Below are 14,011 nucleotides of genomic sequence, written 5' to 3' on the forward strand. Positions count from 1 at the left end.
TGATGGCTCCAAGGCAAATCGCAGATCAGATCTCTTGTTTAATGCGGAACTTTTTGTGGAATGGTGGGAAGGGGAACAGTAACCGTTTTCACTTAGTTAAATGGGAAATGGTGAAGCGTCCCATTGCTGAAGGAGGACTCCAAATTAGAGACCCCCAACAAGCAAATCTAGCCCTGGGTTGTAAACTCCTGTGGCAGCTAATATCTGAGCCCACGCATCCAATCAGCCAACTCTTAAATCTCAAATATCTCAGAAATCGGTCGATCATCTCCTTCAACCTAGCGTCTTCTCCTAAAGGAACACAGGCTTGGAGGCTCTGTTGTAAAGGGATAGATTTCTTCAGAACACATTTGTACAAAATTCCAGGGAATGGCAAAAAAACATTGTTGTGGAGAGACCGAATCATGGGCCACCCTCCACTCTCAGTCATAAACGAAATCGCAGATTTAAGAGTCTGGTTAAGATCAAAAGGAATCAGGAAAATCGAGGACATTGCAGAGTGGGATAACAAAGGCAATTGGAAGTGTTGGACTTTGCCCAACATACCAGCACACTTAAAAAATCAGTTAAACTATTTCATAGATGCAATCACAGACTTTACTCCAGTGCATATGGACGAGGAAGATTCATGGGGTTGGGGACAAACAGGGGTATACACAGCCAAACAAGGGTACTTACAGATGCAAAGCAAAAAGGACTCTTTGCACCCGGAAGCAGTGTGGAAGCAGATCTGGGAAAGCTTCAGCATTCCGAAGATCAATTTCTTCTTCTGGACTTTGTTTCACAACAAAATCCTAACAGGAGATAACCTATGTAGAAGGAACATAGCTGGTCCACATCGATGCGTGTTCTGTAAAAAAGCCTTGGAGACCTCAGTTCACATATTTATTGAATGTGAGTATGCTCAGAAGGCCTGGACTAGCTTCTTGGCTGGACTGAATGTTAGACCCCCAGTGCATTGTTCGATAACAGACATGTTTTTGTCTTGGAAAGCTAGTTATCCCTACAGCATCGCAGACAAATCCCTTTGGTACAAGGTGTGGATTGCAACTCCAAAGTATGTGTGCTGGAAGTTGTGGCTCTCCCGGAACGAAATTGTCTTTAATCAAAAAGAAATGTCTGCAGGAGATGTCGCAGAAAAGGCCAAGAAACTACTAATAGAAACTCTGAGACAATCCAATGTTAGAGACAGCTCCCTAAGAGATGAAGAAAGAGCTTGGTTGGGTGACTACACTCCTACAACGAGTCCTTCAACAATCACTCGCCCAAATCACAAGGAAAACTGGCAGATTCGAGACAATTTAGAAAGCTTCCAGAAGTGGTGGAAATCTCAAGGTAAATGCACTATCTTCTTTGACGGAGCCTCGAAAGGCAATCCAGGCAGGTCAGGAGCTGGGGGGGTCATTTATCTCCCGAATGGAAGAAAAGAGGAATTCAGTTGGGGACTCGGAATTAAAACCAACAATCAGGCAGAAGTCCTTAGTCTTTTAAAAGCTGGCCAACTGGCCAGAAAAGGAAACCCAAGGGAAATCTTAGTGTTTGGAGACTCAGAATTGCTGATAAAAGCTCTATTAAATAAGAAAGGGCTCAAGGATCCAGTTCTGAACAAACAGATATTAAGAGTGAATAGACTCTTGAAGGACTTCTCTTCAGTTCAAATCTTTCATATCCTCAGATAATTAAACTCAAAAGCAGACAGTCTGGCAAATATTGGATGTAATCTAGAAAAGAACATGATCAGCATAAATGCAGGAGAACCGAATATGGCAGCCATTCCTTAAAAGGGCAAGTCGATCTTGTAAAAGCAGAAAATTGTTCTGTTAGAAACAGAAAAATGTAAAACTTGATATGGCTTCGGCCACCCATAAATAAAATATCCGTTTCGGTTATAAAAAAAAAAATTACGAATAGTTTTTTTCCATAAAAGAAAATCATATATATATATATATATATATATATATATATATATATATATATATATATATATATATATATATATATATATATATATCACATTAAAATACATAAGTAGTAGTTATAAGTTAAGGTCCATTTTTTTTTTTGACTGTAACGGTTATGGTTTTATTGCTTTGGCGGCAAAAAAGCTACCGCATACTGGTTACAATGAATTAGGATTTCAAATTTCTTGAACCGCCGAAATCTCTATTCAAGACGGATCCAATGACAAGCTTGATTTCATAAAGATCTGAAGGGGAAAAGCAGCGGCTCTGCCTATCAGCTCTGGACATCAGTGATGAAGCGATGGGCCTCTCGATCATAAAACTTGATGCCCCTGTGCGGTTTCAGAAATTGACCTGCTTGGACCTGGAGTTCAATACTCTGACCACTGAGTCGATTGCCAATAGAGCGAACGGATCATAGTTTCTTCAATTGTTTGTCGACTTCCCTTTTTAGACATCATTACATGATTTTCTCTGGACAACCTGTAGCATAGTGATGCGTTTCCTTGGGCGATAACTAGCTGTCTATGACTGATTAATCCAAGACTTTATTAGGCTCGCTGAATAGAATGGCAATCACTTACTTGTTTCAGCGTTCCTTTTGCAGAGGTCCGGGCGGGAACCGAAGGGATGGAGCAAGCTGTTGCTGGATCCGCTTTCTGAAGGTAAACACTAGTCTGGAAAGGGACAGACTCTGCGCATTTGTGGACAGAGACAGAGAAGGGCCCCGAAACATGCTGCCATTCAAGGCTTTTCCCTACATTGGATATGGGATCTAAAGGATATACTTTTAATGCTTCCAATATCTCGCCTGTATCGTAGAAATGACCAAGCAGTCCCGCATCGTCCATGACAGATCAGAATTTTGCTGGAGACAGAGGCTTATAGACTGCCAAAAACAGAGAGACCAGGATGACTGATTTCCTTGATTGCCTGCCCTAGGAGAATGGTGAGTTTGGACCTGGAAACCAGAACAGAACAGCAAATCGATTGGTGTCACAAAATTTGATCCCATAACTTCAAGAACAGTAGTCTGGAAAAGCCAATTAAGGGATACTACAGAGAGAATCAGCCGAATTGACTGAGAGAGTTCTTTGACTTTTGCCAGAGCCAAGATTTGCTTCCGAATCTGCCTCAGAATTTAACTGCCTCAGAATGTGGTAGAAGGATATTTTCCGAAATTTAGCCACTAAGGGTCTAATTTTCTTGAGAGTATGGTCCAAATGAATTTGCAATGGATGTGAATGTGAATTCATAGCTTGAATGATAACCCGAGAGTCTCCAAAGACTGTCAGGGATTGAATATTCCAGCTGAGAGCGAGTGTCAGCCCCTGCCATAAAGCTAGAGCCTCTGCTCTATTGTTAGTTTCGATGCCTAAACCCCAGTGAAACCTGAATAAACAGGTGCCATCAGGTTTTAGAAGTACTCCTCCTCCACCCGCAGCACCTGGATTGCCTTTAGAGGCCCCGTCAAAGTAAAGACAGTGGTCATCTAGGGCCGATCTCCACTTGAGAAATTCCTGTTCTTCGAGACGAATTTCCCACTTTGCATGGCAAAAGGCTGGGGAAGTAGTGATGGATTGATTTTTAGGGCCAAAATCTTTCAGCCAGAGCTCTTCCTCACTATCGAGCTTTGCTTCATTCCTTAAGGCTGGCTTGACATCCATCGTTTCTCCCATTATAGCTCTAATTTTGGAGATTACGCTGTTTGCTGTGCAGATTTCTCCTCTAAAAATTCTGTTATTCCTTTCCAGCCATAACTTCCAGCATGTGAATTTAGGGGTCCACATCCAAGCAGTTTTTAACAGATTTTTTTTTTTATTGAGGCAGAAGGGTGATAGCTTGGCCCACTCATGGAGGAGATTTGACACATTACTTGGCAGCTCAATCTTGTTCGCCAGTGAACTCAGAACCCCCTTCCAGACTGTCTTGGCAAAGGGGCACAACAACATCAGATGATCAGCTGATTCTTCCTCTGAAATACATAAAGGGCATCTAGAAGGCCCTTCCATTCCCCGTTTTCTCAGGTTGTCTCCTGTTAGCACACTGTTATGGGCAAGCGTCCAGCTGAAGAAGTCGATTTTTGGAAGAGAAGGGAAGCTCCATATGAAGTTCCATGGCGAAGGATCTGGGGGAACGTTCTGAACAGCTATCAATCTTTTGTATCCTTCAGCTGCTGAGTAGGTACCTGTTTGGGAGCCCCACCCTCTTTTGTCCTTGGCTGAAGCAGACAGAGGAGATTTCCCTTGCAGGTTGTCTAACAGTAAAGAAGCTTCTGTATTCAAATGTTGTGGAACCTCTCCTAGGTTCCAGCTGTCCCATCTTCTGTCAGCATCCTCCGTCCAGTTGGAAATGTCCCAAAGGGTTTCTTTATTGTTAGATTGCAACCATAGTTTAATATTTGCCAGACCCTCTTTCTGGTGTAGAGGTTGATCTCCAAGAATCTGATCTTTCCATATTCTAATTTTCTTCCCATTGCCTGGGATCCAGTAGAGGTTGGTAATGAAGTTCTCCAGGGCTGCGTTACATAGCTTGGAAATAGGGGAACCTTTGGAATTTTTTGGTGGGAGTTCCAGACATCTCTGACGTTTACCGTTGTAGTATTTCTTCCACAGTACTTTTTTGCTCCAGCTTATTTTCCCTGCCACAATATTCCACAAAATTTTTGAACCTAGAGCCATATTTTGAGCTGCCATGTCTCTCATTTGCAGACCTCCTTCTCTGAATGGTTTCTTTATGGTATCCCAATTTACTAAGTGAAGTCTTCTTTCATTATTTTTCCCCCCTTCCCACAGGAATCTTCTCAATAAGCCTTCCATTTTATTGAGAAAAGTTTTGGGGGCAAGGAGAATGGAGTGCTGATAAAGAGGCATGCTTGTAAGGACAGATTTTATAAGAATTGTTTTCCCGGCAGAGTTCAACCAGGAGGCTCCCCAGGCTTGTATTCTGAGCTTTAACTTGTCTAACAAGGGCATCCAGTGGACGACTTTAGGATTGGATCTGAAAATTGGGATCCCAAGGTATTTGAAGGAGTCCCAGTCCTGACAGATTTTCATTTCCATAAGCCTGGCTATGTCAGCAAGGTTTTTGGCTGAGCAATTCCAGCCATAGATTGTACTTTTTGCGTAATTTATTTTACTGCCGGATGCTTCCTTATAGATGTCCAGTTCATTTTTGAAAGCTCTGGCCGAATTAATGCTCGCTCCTCCCAGCAGCAGAGTATCATCGGCAAATTGAGCATGGTTTATATCTTTGACATTCTGCACCATTCTAAGGCCTGGCAGAATTTGGATTTGCTGGCAGAATTCAAGCTGGAAACTTAGAACTGAAGCTTGAATAGCATAAAGCAGAGGGGACAGCGGACAACCTTGTCTTAATCCCCTGGAAGCTGTAAAGAATTCAGTCGATCGGCCATTAACCAACGGTGCAATCCAAGGAGAGGAAATGCAGGCTTTCACCCAGTTTATGAAATTTAGTGAGAAACCCATTTTCATCATAACAGCAAACAGAAATTCGTGCCTCACCCTGTCGAAGGCATTAGCCAAATCTAGTTTTATTACCATTCCTTTCTCTTTTCTCTGGCCACTTGAATGGACTGCCTCTTGAACCAGCACTATATTATCCAGGATCTTTCGCCCTTTGATGAAGCCTCCTTGGTTTTCCGGAATGATGTCTGGCAAAATATTCTTGAGGCGATTGGAAATTATTTTGGTAATCAGTTTATAACTAGTATTACACAAAGATATGGGTCGAAATCTACTGAATTCTAAGGCTCCTTTCTCTTTCGGAATCAAAGCAAGGAAGGCTGAATTGGTACTCCCTCCTATCTTTGCACAGAGTTGGGACTTCCTGACCATTCTCAAGAGGTCTTTTTTGATAGTTGACCAGCAAGATTGATAGAATCTAGCTGAGAACCCATCAGGCCCTGGCGCTTTGTCCGGATCCATGCCATCCACGGCTTTCTTGAGTTCTTCCATGCTGATCATAGCAGTCAGCATATTATTGGCAGAATCTTTCACACAGCTGGGGATTAGATTGTACGGATAGGCTTGAGGGTCAATCGGCTGGTCATCTGGCGCTGAGTAAAGATCTTTAAAAAAGGAAAATGCTGCTTTCTTGATACCTTCAAAATCATTAACCACTGCCTCTTGGAATCTGATTTCTGAAACATTTTTAAATTGCTTTCTAGCTTCGGCATGCCTGTGGAAGAAACTTGTATTTTTGTCTCCGGCCTGTAACCATAAATTTCTAGATTTTTGCCTCCAATACTCTTCTTCTTCCCTACTAGCTTTATGGAGGGCTTTTTGCAGCTCAACTTCTTTTTGGAGAAGACTTTGGGTAATTGTTGATTCCTCCATTGATGATTGATGAACAGCAAGGTTTTCTAAAGACTCTTTTCTTTTGGAAGCAGGGGTTTTCAAAGTTTTAGCCCATTCCTTTAGTCTTCTCTTAAGAGTCCTCAACTTTTCCTCCCACACGAAGAAGGGGGATCCTTGTATTTTCCGATTCCATTCTTCTGAAACCAGCTCATTGAACCCCTCTTGCTGAATCCATAATGGACTAAATCTAAATGGAATAGGGCCCAGAGAATCATCCTTGGAAAGCTCGAGACTTATGGGTTTATGATCGGAAGTGCAATTGGGCAGAATTTTGGAAGAAGCCATAAGCCCGGAGGTGAGAAAGGAGGCTTGGACGAGGAATCTGTCCAATCGAGCAGCTATATGGGTGGGGCCTAGTCTTTTATTAGACCAAGTGAATTTCCCAGCTGATGGTTTGATGTCCTCCAAATCCCAACCAATCATAATATCTTCTACCCATTCTCTGGACGGATCCCTTACCGGGGAACCTCCTTTTTTCTCTTCAGCTGCTAGAGTAACGTTCAGATCCCCTGCAATAATGATATTTTCTGGGTTGTGCAAAACTAGAAATGACTGGAGCGAATCCCAACAAATTTTTTTCTCTGATGGAGAGACTGGAGCATAGAGGTTAAATATACTTACTTGTTGACCAGATTCTTTGTGGAGGAGCTGAGTAAAGATCCAGTGCTGGCTACTTTCTTCCTGACTCAAGTCGTATTTGGAGCTGTCCCAGAAGGAGGCAATCCCACCAGAGGCGCCTCTAGCACTGACAGCTCTACCAGGGCCTTTGCGCCAAAAGGTTTTGCTGGTTTGGAGGAGAAGAGTGTCCTCCAGTTTTGTCTCCTGGATGAGAAAGATTTCAGGCATGTGCATTCTCACAATATCTTTCAGAGCCTCTTCTTTCAGCCTGCTACCTAATCCTCTGCAATTCCAGGAGACGTATTTCATTATTTATTGGAGTGGGGGGAGGTGGCCCCTTTTGGAGCCTTGTTATGCTTGCGCCCGGATCTTGTGTTCATCATTCCCTTTAGGGTTTTCTGAGAACCTTGGAGAACATCCATGTAGGTTATCTCCTCTCTCTGTTTTTTCTTGGATTTCCGGCCCCTAGTCGATTTGATGGGAGTTATTTGTGTGCTGTCTGATTCGGAGTCTCTTTCTTCTGAATCTTCCACTGATTCAGAGGCAAGACTTATGTGTTCATCATTGCCTGCTTTGTCCCCTTGATCTGCCTTGACTGGTTGGACATTTGATTCTTCTTCGGTGTCCTTCCTTTTCTTTGGTTGATCTTCCGTTTCTTCATTTTTCTCTGAAGTCTCCCCCTTTTCAAAGGAGGTTGGGCCTTCATGTGAGACTGGATTGGTCTTGTCATTGATCTGGGGATTTACCTTTGATCCTGATTGCTTTTTTTCATTCGGCTTTGTGACTACCTTTCCCTTTTTTATTTCCTTCCATCCTTCTTCTTCCTCTTTGTCCCCTGAAGGTGCTTTGGGGCAGTTTCGTTGAAAATGGCCGTGCTCATGGCAGATTCTGCATTTGAATGGCAGTTGCTCATAGTCCAACTTCTGGTAATGGTGCCAATCTCCCACTGAAAGCTTGATGGCTTCCGGTAACCCAGCTTCTAGATCAACTTCCACGCATATTCTGGCGCAAGTGTATTGGCCCTTGTTATCAGCTTTGTCTATGAATCTGCCCAAACCGTTTCCTATCTTTTGCAGAGCTTGAAAGCTCCAGCAGTGTATTGGCAGGTTGGGGAGCCGGACCCAAACAGGGACCTCCTTTGGGACATCAACTGAGGGATCAAAATCGGGCGTCCATTTATTCAGGAAGAGGCCTTGGTTTCCCATGAAGTATGGACCGTTTCTGAACACCAGATCTCGGTCTTCTTTGGTAGTAAATTCGAAGATGAAGAAGCCCCTTCCAACCGCATAGCTGATCACATTGTTGGGGAGGAGAGGTCTCCAGTTTCTTTGCACCCATTCATCGGTCGATTTTGAGGATGGCCACCGGCCCATAAATTGCCCTACTAAACCTCTGTCAGCCAAAGCAAGGGCGATTTTGATGGTTTGATCTTCTGGCAAAGCTATTTCTGGGATTTCTTCCAACTTTTTTATAAATTTCGGGACTTCAGGATGAATTCGGGGTTTGCCTCTCTGCGAAATTATGCGTCTAAACGCTTCTGCTGGGGATATCGGAGGGGTGGGAGAGGTCTCCGCACCCCCTGGAGCAGCCATGGCGGCGGCGGCAGCTGATCTCTAACCTAATCGAACGCAGCACAGCGCGTTCCTTCTCTCTCGCGAAAAATTAAGGTCCATTTTACTTTGTAAATTTCGGAAGGCTTTTGTGATCCATAATGAATTACCAAAAATCTTTTGGTAGAAATCTCTTATATGATTTCTACCGAAAGACTTTTCGTAATATTTTATTTAAATTTAATTATATAATATATTTTTTAATTAAATCTAAAAGCAAGAAGAATATAATTAATTTTGAGATATATCTAAATCATTTATCAGATTAAAATATATAAGATATAAATAGTAGCTCTAAATTAAGTTTCATTTTTCCATATAAATTAAATAATAATTTGTAACCATATTTAAATTTCATTAATTAGTAAGCACATAAAAATTTAATACTTGCACTAAACAATATTTTTAACTTTGGATACACACCGTCACTTTACCATGGATATTATTAATTTGTAAATAGTATTTGTCACAATACTTTGGGCCATCAATACTACATACCCAAAAACATCTCTCATTTCACAATCAAAATATTTTATAAAAATGCTATTTAAATTTAATTTTAAAACATGTTTTTTAATTAAATTTAAAAGTAAAAAATATATAATTACTTTTGAGATGTATCTAAACTCTCTATCAGTTGAAATAAATATGATATAAATAGTAACTATAAATTAAGATCCATTTTATCATACAATTTAAAATAATTATTTTGTAACCATATTTAAATTTCATAAAAACTTAATATGTTCAATTTATAACATGTAAAGGATTTGTAAACAAAGTTAAAAGTAATATGGAGCCCGGAAATGTTGTAAAATTTTAAAAATAATAAAAATAACAAAATTCAATTTGTTATATTGCATTTTTGTTTTTATTAATAAAATTGCGAATAATTTTGTAATGTACCCCGGTAACCTCGCATGTAAAAGTAGGGAGTTAGAATTTTTTATACAAATTACCCACAAGTAATTATCCAAATCACAACTCCTGAATTCCTCAATAACCATTAGCTATAATGTTCATTAATACATCAAGTAAATTGCAATAAAAGACAATAAGTTGCATAACCATTAACCACCAATGTGGTAGTGTAATAACATAAACTGTCTCATGAACCTTGCGTCCATTTCATGATTTTCCTTTACCATACAAATTAATCACATACTTTGGACATTATGATTATCACATCAATTAAAGAATCATCATCAAGGATTAAACATCATCAAACTGACACAAAAGGCAATCACACCATTGAACACCATATACCCTGGAAACCCCCGTAGGGTGAAAACCAGCAAACGTTTAATCTTATTATTAAACGCTCGTGAGGGTTTTCGCCCCTCACTCAATGACTCATAAGGGATTCCATCCCTTAACCATTGTTATGAAATCATTACAATGAATTATCATTAAGTTATTACATAACTAGCTAAAAGCTAATACATTTTCCATGAAACCCTTTCCTTACATACCGCCACATGCAACATTCCTTGTGGCGTGATTGTTCTAGCAATGGACGATCTTGCAACTCTAACTCATCTGCATGGACCATTAATCATTTTCCTGCCACAATGTTAAACATCACTTTTCTTTGGCACCAACCGCCATCGTTTCTTGTCAATGTTGTTGTCAACAAGCTTTGGCAACAAGATTAGATACCATATTAATGAATCAAAAATCAACCTCTAAAAGATATCTTTTAACATTTACTCATCTGCATGAGCAAGCATAACATACTAATTAACTAGTACATATATTCAAGTAAATTCTTGTTCTACTTTTCACAATGCTTATTCACACTAATGCATATTTCTCTTTAAGAGATCTAATCATTAATTTTACAAGTCCATGTTTCCCTTTAAAACAAATAACACATTAGTTTTACAAGTCCATGTTTCCCTTTAAAACATACAACACATTAGTTATGTTTACATACAGGTAATAAACTATTGTTTCTGCGCCTTTGCACATGCGTTCCTTCCACATAGTTATTTTCCAAGAAGTTAACATAGTTTCTTTAACATACACAGAACACATCTCCATAACACAACACATCTCCATAACACAATGACTATTCTTTGAGTATCCTGTGGCTTATCTTAATAGCCCTTCTTTAATATATGCAACGCATATTCCCTTCTCTAGAACTCTACCATCATTTCATGTAAACAATTACTTACTTCTTTCTTAAAGGAAGTCATCATAACCCCATTTCTCTATCTTCCTATAAGTATGTTTCTCATGCTTTTCCTTTCAAGAAATTATTATAGATACCCATCTTTACGCTTAAAGAATCAAGAAACAATAACAAGGTTAACTTAACCTTTTATGCACCAAAATCAAGAATTCGATCCAACTCATCTAGAAAGACAATCTTTTCAAGAGATTAATATTTCCAAGAATGTTAACATCGATTATCATTATTTACAAGAAAGTCAACATAATACTTTCTCTACGTACACACCAAAACATATTCCCAATGTCACAATAGCTACCCTTATGTGCATGCAACATGTGTTTTTCCTAACACAATTACTTTTATTTCAATGCACATAATCTTTTCATGAAACAAGTATGGATTCTTGTTCTTGTATGAACACAATTCATATGTGGCTTTTAAGGAAAGAATCTCTATTTTTGTTTCAAGAGATCTCTCATAAAAGCCATTATTTTCATACATGAAGTATGCACACTTTTCCTAAAAATAAACTATCTTAATGACCATTATTTATGTATATATAGAACATACTTTTCTTCAAGAAAGTTGGTAATGATTATCTATGTGCCTAAAAGCACACTACATATTTTATTCAAATAAAACTCGGCCATTTTTCATACCACGTCCTCAAGAAGTTTATATGTCTCACCATCTTTTCTCAAGAAGATATTTTGGCTATTTAGCAAGAACCTTGTGTAATTTGTTCCAAAGAATAATGAAGCTACTTAGCTTTTGATAATCTCAAGCAATCACACAACTACTTAGTTTTTACTGTGCTATGTACCTAAACTCAAGCAACAGTTATTCCTAAGAGAACTTAGATTCCTGCAATATTTTATCACATGGAAAATTGCATTGCTTGGCAATCATAACCAAACTATACTTTGTGCATCTAAATAAAGAATTTGCTTAAGGAACATAGACTTTATTAATCATATCTTTCTATGCACATAAACAAAGAGTATTTCAATAAATTAACTTATCTTTTCCAGTTGTACCACCGCAAGCTATCCAAAAACAAAAATTGCATACAGGAGTAAACGCCCCCCCCCGAACGCTGAAAATAACAACCTTCTTTCTACCGGCCAAAGATTGCACTGAAACACACTGGATCTCATTTTCTTCATCTGCATAGAACAATGCGCCTGTCCGAAATCTTAGAGCCAACTGCAATCCGAGCCATAATCACTAGCGGCAAAATGGAATTGGAAGTCCAGCGACTCGATCTACCGAACTAACCCCATTCAAATCGATGCAAGCATCTAACCAAAGATCTGCCATGAACCAATCAGTCCAACCATTAAACATGCTCTGCATTCCTTTTGGTTCGTGAGGACATCCAAAACCTTCAAATGTTCTCAACGATTTAATTTTCTCTCCTTGTTATTGTACAAACAATTGCATAAGTTTTAGGACTGTAGAAAGATAATGAAACTGAGTTCCAATGCTCCGAACCCTAGGTTGATTCGATGCTCAATGGAAATGTAACAATCTACGCTCAACAGTTTTTAGACATATCCTGAGCGTAGGATGAAAAACCAAGCCCCTGTAAGGAACACCTTGACCGTCCAACTGATTGTTCTTGATTAAGTATAAAAAATAATATTGTTTTGGATCGGAACGACTCCATAAGTAAAACCACCTTAACCTCCTTTTCTTGATTCATCCTCAATTTAGTTTCACAGGAATCAAGAATCAGTTCAATAACTAATTCGTAAGTCTCTGTAACTTTTCTATAACTTAAAATTACTTTTATGCAGGGTTAATTACAATAGGGATATTACATACTCCCCCCCTTAACAAGAACACCGTCCTCGATGTTCATCTCTCGCTGGAACATAAGATCTTACTCATGATATAAACATCTAAACCGCACAAAAAGTGATCCTTGCTCTTTAAAATCAGACATTTCATTCCAAGAAATGACAATAAACAAAATAGTAATGTTATAACATAAGAAAGATCAATAGTTATAAGAATTCATAACTGCAAAAATATGCAAGTTCTAATTTCCATTACTTGACCCGTATTCAAATTCATAATAAACAATTCTCTATGTCAACTTACCATTACTTACCATCTACTCTTGAAAATCATGAGTACTTTCACGTATGCATTTTAATAGTGGTTGGACAACCCATCAACCTCCATGGTAAGTAATTCCTGTTATGTATGACTAACAAATTCAATCGCATTAGTCACAATATTTCGAGTCAAATGAAATACTTTTAACTATCAATCAATTGTGCAATGTTAGATGACTTTTAAATCACAGTGCTTTTACAAGTACCTTAAAGAGCTCATCACTACTCCACAAGCACACTAAATTAATTCTCACTAAAGACATCCACAGAGTACTTCTAAAAGTACCAAAAGAGAACCTAGCTCTCTAATCATCAAAACAGTCAATCACTGCATCAAGTGAAAATTGTCTTAGCCCCTACCAAGACGTTCACAAAATTAATAATACAACAAAGGAATTAAAACTTCCAATAACTCCTTATTGAGCACCAAACTCATTTCCTGTTAAATGTGCATAACATATTTTACACAACTATATATAGAATTCATTTTTAACATAACATATAGTTGATTAGTTAATTTCTTTAGCTATGAGAATCACAATACGTTAAAGAATTCCCAACCCATGGGAACTGGTTTCCACAAACAGATCGAGTCATTTCGACATCCAGACAGTTTCTTTGATAGAGACCTTACCAGGTCTAACATGGAATTCCACTGGCCAACCAACTCAAGAATTCCAATGACCACATAGGGTCCAATATAGGATTCCTCTTAGCAGCGTCCTGCCTATTCCTCTGATAGCGTCCCGTCTATGAGGAATTTTGGGCCTCCGTCCAACAGGCTCCAAATCAACAGAGCTGCCTCAAGCTTTTTACCCTCTTCACCATCTTGGCACACTCTTTTCCCTTATTGAGATCATTGATCTCTAGGGAGAGGAAATCCGGGCAGACAAGTACCATCAACCCCTCCGGGCAGGTAACTGCCATCAACCCAAGGCATTGAATCTGGCAGACAAGTACCATCAACCCCTCCGGGCAAGTAACTGCCATCAACCCAAGGCATTCAATCCGGGCAGACAAGTACCATCAACCCCTCAGGGCAAGTAATTGCCATCAACCCACTATCTGCAACTGTCTGGCATGTTAAATTTCTCTTTCATTACTCTTTCCCAAAGCAATTTACGTAATGAACCATATGAAC

Source organism: Pinus tabuliformis, chromosome 7 (genome assembly GCF_031772625.1).
Source record: "Pinus tabuliformis cultivar Carrire ecotype Pingquan chromosome 7, CPIR1, whole genome shotgun sequence".
Taxonomy (NCBI): Eukaryota; Viridiplantae; Streptophyta; class Pinopsida; order Pinales; family Pinaceae; genus Pinus; species Pinus tabuliformis.